Genomic DNA, 14045 nt, shown 5'->3' with positions numbered 1-14045 from the left:
GCTGAGGGGAGCAGTGGGGTGACAGGAGAGGTCTGCCGTGCCCTTTGGGTAGCTCCCTGGCTGGCCAGGGATTGAACTCGTGCTGCAGTGGTTGCAGATAGCTTCACAGTGCTGTGCTTAACCCCTTGCACATTGAGGGAGGCCCAGGAATGCATTTTTAAGATGAATAAAAGAAATATCATTACTAAGAGAGATCTCTTCTGTAAATCTTAAAATAGCTCAAACTTTAAAAGTTAAAAAGCTTGTATGCATAAATAAATAAATCTTGAAAAAAAAAAAAAGTAGCAATATGTTGACCATTCCTGGCCTGTCTTCACAGATTATTTGTTATATACAACTTAAAAGAAATCTCAAGAACAATAGTTAATGTTCTGTGTCATTTACTGTTATATGTATAAAGAAACTAGCTTCACACAAAATATTTTATAAGGTCATGACTCAACAAAATTCCGCAGGGAGTTAAAAAGGGAACAAGAATTATGTCCAACCCACATCACTCCCCAAATATCTAAAGGAATTTGAGAGTTTTCCTTTAGTGAGGGAGAGAGGGAGGGATAGGCCATTACTCTTCCATAGATGAGGTTTACCTCAGACATTGCCATTCATGAGGAAAGTGGCACCAAGACCATTCTGTCTGTCCAGAGCCATTTGTGAAGATCTGTCGTGTCTTCCACTTAGACTCTTTGGGTAACTATAAAAATAAATCAGATTTTATTACTCTCTTTAAAATATGATATCCTATAAAAACAGAAACATCTGTACAAATAAGGAGTATTTGAACACTTGAAATTTAAATCCATTTCACAAGATTATCATTTAAGATAACAAAATGAAGACATTTTAAACAAAGGTAGAGAAAGTTTGATTTACAGACAAGGAAATACTAAAGAATGTACTTTAGTAAAGAAAATGAGTCCATAAAGGGATGTGAAGCAACCAGTTATAATAAGGAAAAATATTAGAAATTCATTGGTAAATTTAATTCAGAAACACTGTCAAGAAAATAACTGCTGGGAAGTTCCGGCGCCTCCGCGAGCGCCGGGGTGCCCCGAGGCAGTGTGTGGCGGGCTCTGGCCAGGAGACTCCCGGACCCCGGCAGCTGCCTCCGTCCTCTGTGCTGGACCCCATCAGCCCCCAGCGCCACTCCCGAGCCCTGGCGCGTCTGTGAGAGCAGCGACAATGGACGAATCTCTGACTGCCGGCCCTGAGATGAGAAATGTTCCCTCAGAAGGGACGGTGTCATTTGAAGACGTGGCTATGAACTTCACCTGGGAGGAGTGGCAGTGCCTGAGTGAAGCTCAGAGGACCCTGTACTGGGATGTGATGCTGGAGACCTGCAGTCACCTGGTGTCCCTAGGGCATTGTGTTCCCGATCCTGAGGAGAGCATCAGGTCGGAGCAGGGAGTCCAGCCGTGGTCTGTGGACGATCCCCAAGCCGGGAACTCTCAGGTCACAACCTCTGGAGATTGTTTAAGTGTGATATGAAACCACTGCCATCCATGGAGGGCCTGGAAAGATCTTAGAATATTGTCATATGTCCTTGGGCAGCTTCTAGGAGCAAGGAAGGCAAACAGAGTGTATACTGATGGGAGAAGAGACGGTGGTACTAGAAGACACTTACGAGCTAAGAAATATCTGGAGGATGTGGAGAGAGAAATCACTGCACCTTCCAAGATGATTCTGAACAACCACACAAACTATTCTTTAATGCCCAGAAATGTATGGCTCCTTCTACTTAATCCATTTCTTCTATACAACGTGAAGAAAACAAGTGCAAAGGATAGACTAAGGTCATGGACTACAGGTGCTTTGCTGGTTTCTAGGTTCCTGCTATGAGTGAGACCATCCAGTGTTTTTCGTCTTCTTTCTGGCTTATTTCGCTGAGCATGATCCCTTCCAGCTCCATCCATGTTGCTGCAAATGGCATGAGTTTGTCTTTTTTGAATGCTGAGTGATATTCCATGGTGTATGTGGACCACATTTTCTTGATCCAGGCATCTATTTTTGGGCATTTGGGCTGTTTCCAAAGCTTAGCTATTGTAAACAGTGCTGCTATAAACATAGGGGTGCAGGTGCTCTTTGGAATGGATGTTTCTGTGTCCTTTGGGTAAATACCTAGGAGTGGAATTGCTGGATCATATGGAAGCTCTATGTTTAGTAGGTCCAGAAATCTCCACACAGCTCTCTATAGTGGCTGGACCAGTTTGCACTCCCACCAACAGTGCAGGAGAGTTCCTTTTTCTCCACACCCTCGCCAACATTTGTTGTTGCTAGTTTTTTTAATATGTGCCATTCTCACTGGTGTGAGATGGTATCTCATGGTAGTTTTGATTTGCATTTCCCTGATTGCAAGTGATGCTGAACATTTTTTCATATGCCTGGTGGCCATTTGCAGTTCCTCTTTGGAGAAGTTCCTTTTTATCTCTTCTGCCCATTTTGTGACTGGATTATTTACTTTTTTTTGAGTCTCTTCAGCTCGCTAAGAGCATTCATTATTCTATGAGGACATCAGAAGTCTGCATACTTAAATCTCTAGAAACTTCTAAATATTGATTTTACACACGATCATCACCAAAGAAATCTTTCAGGATCAATACAATCCTGATTACTTTCTGAACTGTGTAGGTTTTTCTTCTGATTCATCAATGAAAAATACTTTAGACTTGAAAAATCCCCATACTTTGCCCCCTCTTGTCACTGATGAAGACATGGAGGTGCTGCTGAAAGCCATCTTCCCTCAGCGCCCAGGGGCCCTAGGAGGAGACAGTGATGATCACTGAGGGAAGGGAAGGGAAGGGCAGCCGTAGTCTCTTCTGACTTGCTGGAGAAGCAGCTGTCAGTAGTTCTCCTGAAGCCTCCTAATAAGGGTTAAAGGCTCCATTTAACTAAGCCCTTGGTGGGGCCTCCAGGATGGCCTAGGGGTTAGTCTCAGCGCTCTCACCGCTGCGACCTGAGTTCGAGCCCCGGCCAGGGAGCTACCCGCAAGGAGCGTGGGAGCCAGCCCCCAGAAGGGGGCATGGAGCCAGAGCGCATGTGGTGCAGCAGAAGGTCTCTTCTCTCTGTGCCTGCTGCTCCACTATGCTCTGTGCTTCAGATCTCCCTCCGCCCCTGCCCCTCCCTCCGCCCCTCCACAAGTCTATCTGACACCTAAAAAAGAAAATAACTGCTAAGGTGAGGGAGGGTTTAAAAATATATTTGCACCTAAAATATTCAACAGACATCCAAATGAATCAATAAGTAAAATTAAACTTGAAAGAATAAATTATTTTATAAGAAATTCTCAGTTTTGATTTTGAATATTAAAAGTGGTATGATATAAAATCATATATTAATGTTAGATGAAAATAAGCTTTATTATAAAGAATTTCCTAATGTAATATAGAATGAATAATTCACAGGAAAATGTTAAACTTGAATACAACATAATTATGAAATATAAAAAACAGGGCCTCCCCGGTTGTGCAGTGAGTTGAGCACCGCACTGTGAAGCTGTCCCAAGCCTCTGCAGCGCAGCTTCGATTCCCGGCTGGCCAGGTAGCAATTCACATGGTGTGGCTAAACCTCTCCTGCCTCACCTGCAGCTCCCCTCAGCAGTGTGTTTCAGTAGATCTGCCTGTTCTGCTCCCCACTCTGTCTCTGGTGAATCCTCTCCCTGGCCCGCACCTCTAGCCAGTTCTTGTCTAAATAAATACATCTTTAAAAAAATTAATAAAGTATAAAAAGCAAAAATTGACAGAATTATGATTAAAAGTTGAAACACCACAATCAGTAGAGATATTAACATAATTCTAGAAACTACATTTTAACAGCAACATAGTAATAAAAATATGGAAACAATAGGCTCCATTTAAAGAAAAAATATATAATTTGCATGTAAGTGTTAAAAACACTTTTTTTTTGAAACTAGTGTAGGCCCTTTACCAAAAAAAATAAAATAAAATAAAAAGTGGGGTATTAATATTCCTCTCTCAGAAATTTGGTAAGTCAAGCAGCAACAAAACCAATAAGGATAAAGATGTTTTGAATAAAATAATAAGCTTGGTTTTCTTTATTTTTTAAAAGATTTATTTATGCATACAAGAACTGGGTTACAGGCAAGAGGTGCAGGGGGTGATAGTATTCACCAGAGACAGAGTGGGGAACAGAGCAGGTGTTCTACTGAAATACACTGCTGAGAGGAGCAGCAGGTGAGACAGGAGAGGTCTGCTGCACCATGTGGGTAGCTCCCTGGCTGGGGATCGAACTCCTGCTGCAGTGGCTGCGGATAGCTTCATAGTGCTGAGACTTAACCCCTTGTGCCATCAGAGAGGCCCCTAATAAGCTTGCTTTTAAAAGAAATATAAAGGATAATTCACCTTTACTGTTAGGCAGCAGTGATTATTTTCAAACACATACAGAACATTTGTAAAATCTGACCAAACCTATATCACCAAATTAGACCCTATAAACTCAATCTTCTGTAGAGAAGATTGCCTTTGAAGCATCATTGTGTATTTCCTTAATTACAGCCTCATCTTACATAACCTTTGTTTACAGCTAACCTGTGGCCCTTTGGAGATCCCATTGGCAATGATAACCCAGTATCACTAATTCATTATTTGACCTACTTAAATTATCTCTTCTACCTGGCCTTTGACTTTTTATTTGTTTTATTATAGTCCTCCTAGTTTCTTTTTTGCTTAGCTTCTCTACATTTTTATTTTTTAATTTTACTTATTTTGGGGTAGAAGAACTAGGGTGTAGACTAGAGGTGCTGGAGGGTGAGAGGATTCACCAGAGACAGAGTGGGGAACAGAATAGACGATTCTACTGAAATCCACTGCTGAGGGGAACAGCAGGAGACAGGAGAGTTCTGCTTCGCCATGTGGGTCAGCTTCTTGGCCAGGGATCAAACTCAGGCCCTAGCAATGCTAGCGCTGAGACTTAACCCCTAGGTCACCAGGGAGGTCTGCTTCTCTCACTATTAATCTCCATCTATAATCCACTTTGATTCTTCATATTTTATTTCATAATACATGTCACCTGTCACTGCCTTTACTTGTCTCAACTCTCCCCACCCTGCTCATGGAATTCTGACAGTTACTCATTTTCCCTTCTGGACTTTGTCTTCTTGCGCTAAGTTCCCAAGTATACCTTGCTAGAACGTTTTCATTATGCCACATGTGGAAACTTCCAGTGCTTCCAGGACCGAGGTTAGATTCCGGTATTTAAACATACCCAGTAATTCCACAAAAGCCCTCTCAAAGTTAATATTCCATGATGTTCCTATAAGAGCAGCTTAATCATGGAACTTCTCCTTCTTTACACAGACTACACGTTGCCCTTCAAGTTCATTTGTGTTAAGTTTTACCGCTGTCAATGTATTTTCCACTCCTCTCCCAACCATCCTCCAAGACCCAAGTTTGTACTGAAACATTATCTAACCAACTTCTCCAAGGGCTACTGCTACCTCTCCAATGCTTCTACCACTTACATTGAACTCCTAAGCCTAGGACGGCTTCTGACAGTTGTGCGATGTCTTAAATTGCATTAACTGCAATCTTGTTTATGCGTTTTCTTATTGATTCTCCATTCAAAAAGAGGAACTTAGAACTGGGAAAGCAGAGAATGATAGAGCTGGAAGGAAATGCTTCTTCAATTAAAGAAAACATGCCAACTTTGCATGTAAGTTTTAAAGAACACAGATTATTAGAACAAAGTACTTAAGACAGCTGCTCTCATAAACCTATAATGATGAATGTGACAGACGTTTTGTCTGCTTTCCTGGATTTCACAGACTGTGGCAGATAAATATAGGATACAAATAAGCAAAAACATCACAACTCAAGACAAAAGCTCTGAAAGAGAAGCTTTGTGTGTGTGGAGAGTATTAAAGAGGGGAGCGCTTTTAAATTGCCTGCAAAAAGAGATGTTAAGGAAAGATTTCTCAAGAATATGACATTTAAGGAGGTTTCAAGACTGTAAATCTCTTTGGATCTAAATTTTTTAAGGAATCTCTTTTTGGAGATAGATGAGATACAGTCAGTTTTAGAGCTCTGAGTCACTTGAACAGGAAGTGATTAATAAGTTATGAATAGCTATAGGTAAAAGTATGCTCAGTTAATCCAGTCAAAATTCGGGAAGGAATATTTTTCTTCTCAGAGGTTGGTAATCAGTTATGATACATCATTATCTCTTAATGCTGCTTACATTTTACCAGAAGAGACATTTCCTATTTCTCTAAAATGCCACAGTATTATTGGAAGTCTCAGGCACTAAGTTTGTAAATGTTGGTTATATCTCTCTGTTATGTGACAGGGAGGTAGGAGGATTTACAGAAGTGTGGAGGGTGATGTCAATCAATAGCTAGCAGAGGTGGGGGGGGCTCCCTGGTGGCCTAGGGGTTAAGTCTCAGCGCTATCACCCCTGTGGCCTGAGTTTGATTCCCGGCCAGGGAGCTGACCCACATGGCGTAGCAGACTTCTCCCATCTTGCCCGCTACTCCCCTCAGCAGTGTATTTCAGTAGACCCACCTGTTCTGCTCCCCACTCTGTCTCTCATGAATCCTCTCACCCTTGCACCTCTGGCCTACACCCCAGTTCTTCTACACACAAAAAAAATAATAAATTAAATGAATAAATTTTAAAAAGGGCTAATAGAGGGGAGCTTCTGCAGTCTCTTCTATCTACTCTTCGGGGAACACACAGAGGCTGGGTGGTCATCTCTGCAAAGGCTGTTCATTGCATATTCATCAAGGCAATAGGCTCTCTAAAGACAGCCTAGTCCTGACCTCAGGTGAGGGCTGCTTCCAAGCCATGCCCTCAGCAAAATTGTCAGGTTTCCTTTGTCATCATATTTGGATCTAAAACAAGACGACATTAAAGTTTTATTTAGCCTGAAAAGTATGATCAACAAGGTACTCCCAATGAACTCTGCTCTAGAAGATAAAAAGAAGGGAGAAAGCATTAAAAATGAGACACAAAGAATGAAGAAAGCAAACTTTGGAAGAACATTTGTAACAAAATTCGTTATAATTGACATGATCATAGGTATTTGCTAATAGCTTTTCCTTGTGGCCATTATTCAGAAGAGGACTTGATGATTTATTTTTTTCCTAGTATTTCAGGTGAAAGATGACCTCTTGGAAGATTCAAAGTTGGCTCTAAAACATAGGATGCTTTTTGATATTTCTTCACCAAATTTTTTAAGAGCATAGCTGTTTGCAAGTCGGTCTCTCTCTAGATCTAGGCAAGCCAAGTAATTTGCTGTAGATTTCCTTGACGATAAATATTAAATGTGCCTCCTCTTTTGAGATTTTAGTGAGAAGGTAACTGGGACTTAGTCATCCCTAAGGTTTCCTCACTTTTGTGTCTGGATTTTAAGCTTGGGTGGCTTGAAGAGTGTTGGGCTGGAATGGTTGGGGCTCCTGGGACAAAACTGTTTACATAGTTTCTACTTGTGTTCTTGGTATAAGGCAGGATAAGGGGCATCCCTGGGCCCCCAAACCTGCCTGCTTTAAATAGGTTCTGCCATCTGCTGCATCAAGATAAAATATGCCCTAGAACATAGACCTTTAATGGAAAGAACTTAATACAATTACTGTGCAATAAGGGAAGAGAAAAATATGTTAAAATTGTTTCCAATTAAACATTCAAAGTAATCCATCCCTTATGGGTAAATGCCCAGCCAAACAGGGTTAGCCCGAAGCAGGGCAGCTGAGGCCCAAAAGTTTGCCATGCGTGTAAGGCACCTTTTGGGGGTGACCCACAGGAAAGGGGCAGAAGGGGCAGAGCAGGTCTGGAAGGAAAAGGTCAAAATCAAGAGAAAGGTCGCCATTGTCAGCCCCCCACAGGTCTCTCACCCACGTCTCTGTCTCTTCCAGTGTTTCCTTCTGTGTCCCCCAAGTTCCAGGCACAAGGCCAAAGCAAAGAAGCAAGTCCAGCTTCCTCACATGTCTCTCTGCTCCATGTGCCTCCTCCAGGTCTCCTTGATCCCCGTTCTTCCTTCTACAGTCTTTTCTCGTCTTCCCTCCCTGCTCAGCGCCACCTTCCTTGGCTGGGCCAGAGAACCTGGCACCTCCCCTTTTTACAAGTGTCACAGTTACATTCTCTGCAGTATGATACCTTCAGCACAGTTGACTCAAGGCTCAGAAAAAGGTAAGAGAGTGACAGAGAGGGAGGGAGAGAGAGAACCGGGGAGAAGTCACACAACGCCACTTCCATCCGCCCACTCGTCCTCAAGGAGAGGAACAGGTAGACCCAACCTCTTCATAGAGGATTACCAGTGTCCTGTTTTTGGAAGACGCTTCCTCTGAAAATGTGATCTGCCAAGCTCACAACTCATGGGCCACAACTGGTCACGTGGTCTCACACACCCACAAGAACACTGAACGGGCGATGGGCCAGAAATGGCTGTTGACTTGTGTGAATACAGACCCAGGAGCCCTGCCTCTGGGCCCTGGGACTGCATGAGGTGCAAGGCACATCCTATGTCTTGTTGGCTACATTTGTGGAGTTCTATTTAAATAGTTTCCTTTTGATTTTGTACTTAGCCAGCTAAGTACAACCCATGTTTACATTGGCTACAGAAATATGCTGAGTTGGGCCTCCCTCGTGGCGGGAGGTGTTATGTCTCAACACTATGACGCTGAGCGCAGCCACTGCAGCAGGAGTTCAATCCCCGGTAGCTACCCACATGGCACAGCAGACCTCTCCTGTCTCACCCGCTGCTCCCCTCAGCAGTGTATTTCAGTCCATCTGCCTGTTCTGCTCCCCACTCTGTCTCTGGGGGATCCTCTCACCTCCCCATACCTCTGGCCTGGACCCCAGGTCTTGTATGCATAAATAAATAAATCTTTTTTAAAAAAAGAAATAATCCTGAGAATTTTATCCATTACATCAATATGATACATGTAAAAAAAAAAGCAGCCCCCCAAAAAAATTCTCCCTCATTGAAGAACTGGAAAGTTTCCTTCAAATATTGAGAAACATGATGCCTGTCATATTCTTCTTCTTCTTCTTTTCAATCCTGGATGCCAGGAACTCCAGAGCCTGCTATGAGACTTACCCAGAGTGGCTAGGTGACCACCAAGTTGCGCTTACTATGCCTTTCTGAACCAGGGGCAGTCAGTAAGGAGGAGGGGGCCGCATGGAAGGATGCAACAGGCCCCCACATGCCCAGGCTCTGAGACACGAGAGCCGCCAAAAGTTCCAAAACCAAAACCAAGGACTATAGCAACACAACACCCATACAGTGGGGACTATGGGCTATGGCCTGACAAGGGACATGCCCGATAAGAGCACAGGTCACTTTCTGTGGGTTCTCACCTGCGCACAATTGCAAGAGACCTCAGGCTCCAGGAACAACCACCATGGGGTTTATTTTACAAACAGAGGAAACAAAGAGCCACTAGTGGTGACTGTCTCACCCAGGTAGCATCCGTGATGGTCTCCACCAGTCACCAGGAGTGCTGGACAGCACTGGCCAGTAGTGATGGTCACTACTGGTTCCCCAGAGGTGGTGTCAGAGACCCCGGTGTTAACATGTCTTTGTGAGTTGCTGGGTTGTACCAACAACAAACAGCTCTTTGAGACACCAGGCCCAGGGCCTTTGGTGCTCCTTGTAGGTCATGGAGAGACAGGACCAGCGGCCGTCTCTGCAAAGGTCTTTGGCTTCTCTTCCCTACTGAGAAGTCGGCTGCTGGATGCTTCTTTTCTTATTTCTTCTTGTAGCTTCCCGCCCTCCTTTTTTCTTCAGAGGCCGGTGAATGGAATCTTCCCCTTCTTTCTTCAGAGGCTGGAATCATCTGTCTTTCAGCTCCCTCTGACCATGCCTAATATTCTCTTTCAGGGTGCCCCACCCACAATTCTGTTTGGATCATTTCCCTTTTTTTTTTAAGATTTATTTATTTATATAAGGGGTATAGTCAGAGGCACGGGAGGGTGAGAGGATTCACCAGAGGCACAGCAGGGAGTAGATACAGGCAGATGGACCAAAGACACTGCTGAGGGGAGCAGCAGGTGGGACAGGAGAGGTCTGCTGCACCATGTGGGACTCTCCCTGGCTGGCTGGGAATCGAACCGGCACTGCAGAGGCTGCGGACAGCTTCACAGTGCAACGCTCAACCCACTACACCACTGGGGAGGCCCAGTTTGGACCATTTCTAATCCTGTGGCTGGTGCTTATGGTACCAATCAGCTCATAGCTCACACCTGATTAGTACATTCCACTATCCAGGAAGCACACGGTTGCCTAAAAGGGCTCTGAGAAGCAACTGACAAAAAGGCAGTTGCTGGGCTCTGAGGAGCAACTGCCACAACTGCCTTGTGGGGTAGCGGCAGGGTGCGAGAACACCATGCTCCTGCCGGCCCCCATCGCTGAGGCAGCTGGGGTCTGCTTACTATGCCTTTCCATTTGCAATACACACCACTTTGAATTTGTATTTTCTTAGTCTTGTTATTACATCATTTATTATAAACCACTTCAAAACCTTTTGGGAAGGAAAGGCACATAGTTAAGTTTAGTATACAGATAAATCTAGTTTGTAATAGCATCAGCATAAAAAAGAACAAACACTGGACATCTTGGATGAGCATTACACTGATGATAAAGGACATTGTACTGAGTGATCAAGTCAGTCTCACACACTATATGATTCCATGTACAGAACATTCTAGAAGGCAAAACTCCAGAGACAAATAGAGTATTCATTGTCAGGGATAAAGTTCAGGGATTAAGGTGGATGAAGGAAGGGAAAGGCTGAGGTAGGATGAGGATGAATGTGGTGAAAGGCAATTCGGCAACTCGATGGTGCTATGGAAACAGGAATCACACAAGAGAAAATGACATACAACTGCACCATTACTTAGTTCTTTTTTAAAGATTTATTTATTTATGCATAAAAGAGCTGGGGTACAGGCCAGAGGTGCGGGGGGGGGGGGGTGTGTGAGAGGATTTACCAGAGACAGAGCGGGGAACAGAACAGGCAGACTGACGAAATACACTGCTGAGGGGAGCAGTGGGGAGACAGGAGAGGTCTGCTGTGCCATGTGGGTAGCTCCCTGGTCGGAGATCAAACTCATGCTGCAGTGGCTGCAGATAGTCTCACAGTGCTACGTCTTAACCCCTTGCATCACCAGGGAGTACCCGCCATTATTTCATTCTAATGTCAATCTCCTCTCCGGTAGTCTACTATAATTCAGTAAAGTGGAATTCTATACAATAGGGAGAACTTGGCCAAAGTGTACCTGGGACATTATGTACTAGCTTTGCAACTTCCTGAGTATTTTATAATTATTTTAAAATAATGATTGATTGTACATTTTTCTTGAGAATTTTATTGTATATAAGGCATTCCTCAAATAACCTTGATTTTAAAAAATAAACATCAATGTCATTAACTTCTAAATAATTGATTGGTTTCACTGATGAACTATTGATATGATCTGGGGGTTGAGTTCACTAAGAAAATAACAGACTCCTGAAAATAAGTAGCATACAATTTGTCTGGCCAAACTATCTTGGGCAAAAGACCAAAGAATATTTACACTCAGGCGTCTTGCATAAATGAATGCGGTGCTGACAGAGTAGTGTGTAACTGGTCGGTCTGAATCAGATGGGGTTTCTGACCAGGGTACAAAATAATAGACGTGCAAATAGGCAGAAAGGGAAGCTCTTGGAGTGAAAACAAAATGCTTGATCTGCACAGCTAGCTGCACCAAGGCCAAGAGCCCAGCAGAGCAAGGGTGAGTGAGGTCCCCAATACCCACAAACCATGGAGACATGTACAGCCACCTCTGAAATAAGACAGGGTGGTTGGAAATCCTGCCTGACCACCACCACCACCATCTATGGCTGTTCAAATGCCTGAGGGGTGAGGTATGGATAGGAGTCCCAGACCCCGGTGTGGGGGAGCTCAGAACAGGGCTTTCATTGACATTGGAGCCTTCGCTAGATAAACAGGGAGATCACCTTCCTGTGTCATTTTTAACCTACCCCTAACCATCCTCTTTGGAACACTACATGTTAGGGGGAGATTTTGAGAGATTACCTGATCTTTTGAGGGTCAGAGCTTTACCTGCTGTTTTTTTTAAAGATTATTCATTTATGCATACAAGAGCTAGGTACAGGCCAGAGGTGTGGGGCGGGGGTGAGAGGATTCACCAGAGACAGAGTGGGGAACAGAACAGGCAGACTGACTAAATACACTGCTGAGGGGAGCAGCAGGGGAGACAGGAGAGGTCTCCTGCGCCATATGGGTAGCTCCCCAGCAGTCTGGGGATCAAACTTGTGCTGCAGAGGGTGAGGATAGCTTCATAGTGCTGTGCTTAAACCTCTGTGCCACGAGGGAGGCCCTAAACCTGCAGTTTTAATGGGACTGAATCACTAGCTTCTGAGAAGCAGGGAGATACTTCTAGAAACTGTTGTTAGCATAGAAGAAAATGTGTCAGATTGATCTGATTTTCTAAAGATCAGGCCTCTGGCAAATACAGCACCTTCAGTTTCCAGGGCCCCCCAGTAAAAACTACAGATCGCCTTCCCGCCCCTCTGGACCTCAGGAGATGGGCCTGGGAAGCTGCATTTTTACAGGCACCCAGATGCTGCTTGTGCTGGGGACATGGGTAGAGAGTAGCTGAAAACTGCAGGTTTCTCAAAAACTTTCTTTTCACCCAGTATGACTTATCGTCCTCAGAATAAAGATGTCAGTTCCTGGGAGGACGAACAAAATGGAGAGTGACTGTGTCTTTTTCTTCCTTTGCCACATGGCTGAAGCCAGAAATCATAAAAGAAGGAGGAGGGTCTGAGAGAAGGAGGAGCAGCAAGGAGCCTTGGCCGCGTGCACTGTAATATTACTAGATTCTGAAAAATCTTTGAAGTGCACAAGGCTGAAAAGAAACTAATAATGTAACTCTAGACGTCTGCATTTGTTTCCTTAGCTACATAACACTGCACAAACAATTTGGTTGCAATTTTGAGACAGTGGCTTCACAGTTATTTGATTAAACTATAGTGCCTTTTCATAGCAGGAGATGGGCTGATAACACTTCGAGGCTTTGGCTAGCGCCACAATTTAAAATTATAACTTAGCCTGCATGTCATGATATTTTTAGCTGATTCCTCCCACTTCTAATTCATTTCCATAGATTATTCTCATAACATTTTCCTCATGATCACAGAGACTTATTTTTCAAGTAACTTCATACACAGCTTTTCCGAGGCCAAAAAAGTAAAGAAGAAACTGTCAATTTTAGCTTTTGTGAAAGTGGGGCGTCAGCAGTAAGGGTGCCTTTAAATTATTGACAAGAAATAAGCAGTGTGTTTCAGTGCATCTGCCTGTTCTGCTCCCCACTCTGTCTCTAGTGAATCCTCTCACCCCCTGCACCTCTGGCCTGCACCCCTGTTCTATGCATAAATAAATAAAATAGACAAAAATAAGTCTCTAAAAAAATATGTCCACCAACCACGAGCTTTCTTTAAATGCTACCATCCTTCCCAGTTCCCCAGCACCCTAGATTTAGTGACCTAACCTTGGGGGTGAAAGGGACAGGGGCGGAGCTGTGACACAGTCAAAGCAGGCAGGCATGCAAGAAAGCTGGAAAATGCTGATGAATCATGTTGTATTCTGAAAGAGTGAGGTCATGCATTTTTTCCCATGCTTAGTTATCTCCCTTTTTACTATGGACTGCATCATCTATTTTATTTGGGCTTATTTTGTTTGGGTGTCAGGGATATTTGCTTCTGTGGACACGCTCCCCCCTTAGAAACCAACATTTCATCTATAAACACAAGACACTGGGGCCTTTGAAGCAGGTACCCCCACCCTCCTCAGCTGTTGCCCTTGCTCTTAAGAGAACTTTTATTTTTCTCTCCAGCTCTCAGCCCAGATTCTATTTTCTCTTGCCAGTGTGACATCGTGGCCTTTCTTATGAAGGATTTGCCAGTTGCGCTGAACTCACCAAGTCCTAGCGAAGTATTTTATATATATATTTAATTTATGTTCTACTGAACGGGAGGAAATTACTTTTGCCAAATGGGTCACCCCGAAGAGCAGGCAGCTTGATCTAAGC

The 14045-nt window shown here is 43.8% G+C and overlaps 1 long non-coding RNA gene across 10 annotated transcripts in view; it reads right to left on the bottom strand.

Moving 5' to 3' along the window:
* LOC119254866 (uncharacterized) overlaps positions 1–14045 on the bottom strand; it is a 64134-nt gene that overhangs the window by 33428 nt on the left and 16661 nt on the right. For all 10 annotated transcript variants that reach the window (XR_008553664.1, XR_008553662.1, XR_005127392.2 and 7 more), the window contains one exon: positions 588–691. This is a non-coding gene — a long non-coding RNA (uncharacterized LOC119254866). The remainder of the gene's footprint in view (positions 1–587; positions 692–14045) is intronic.

This window comes from Talpa occidentalis, unplaced genomic scaffold (assembly GCF_014898055.3).
Source record: "Talpa occidentalis isolate TD23 unplaced genomic scaffold, MPIMG_talOcc4v2.1 talOcc4.3, whole genome shotgun sequence".
Classification (NCBI taxonomy): domain Eukaryota; kingdom Metazoa; phylum Chordata; class Mammalia; order Eulipotyphla; family Talpidae; genus Talpa; species Talpa occidentalis.
Note: the sequence above shows the minus strand (reverse complement) of the source record. Positions and strands in the feature narration are given on the sequence as shown.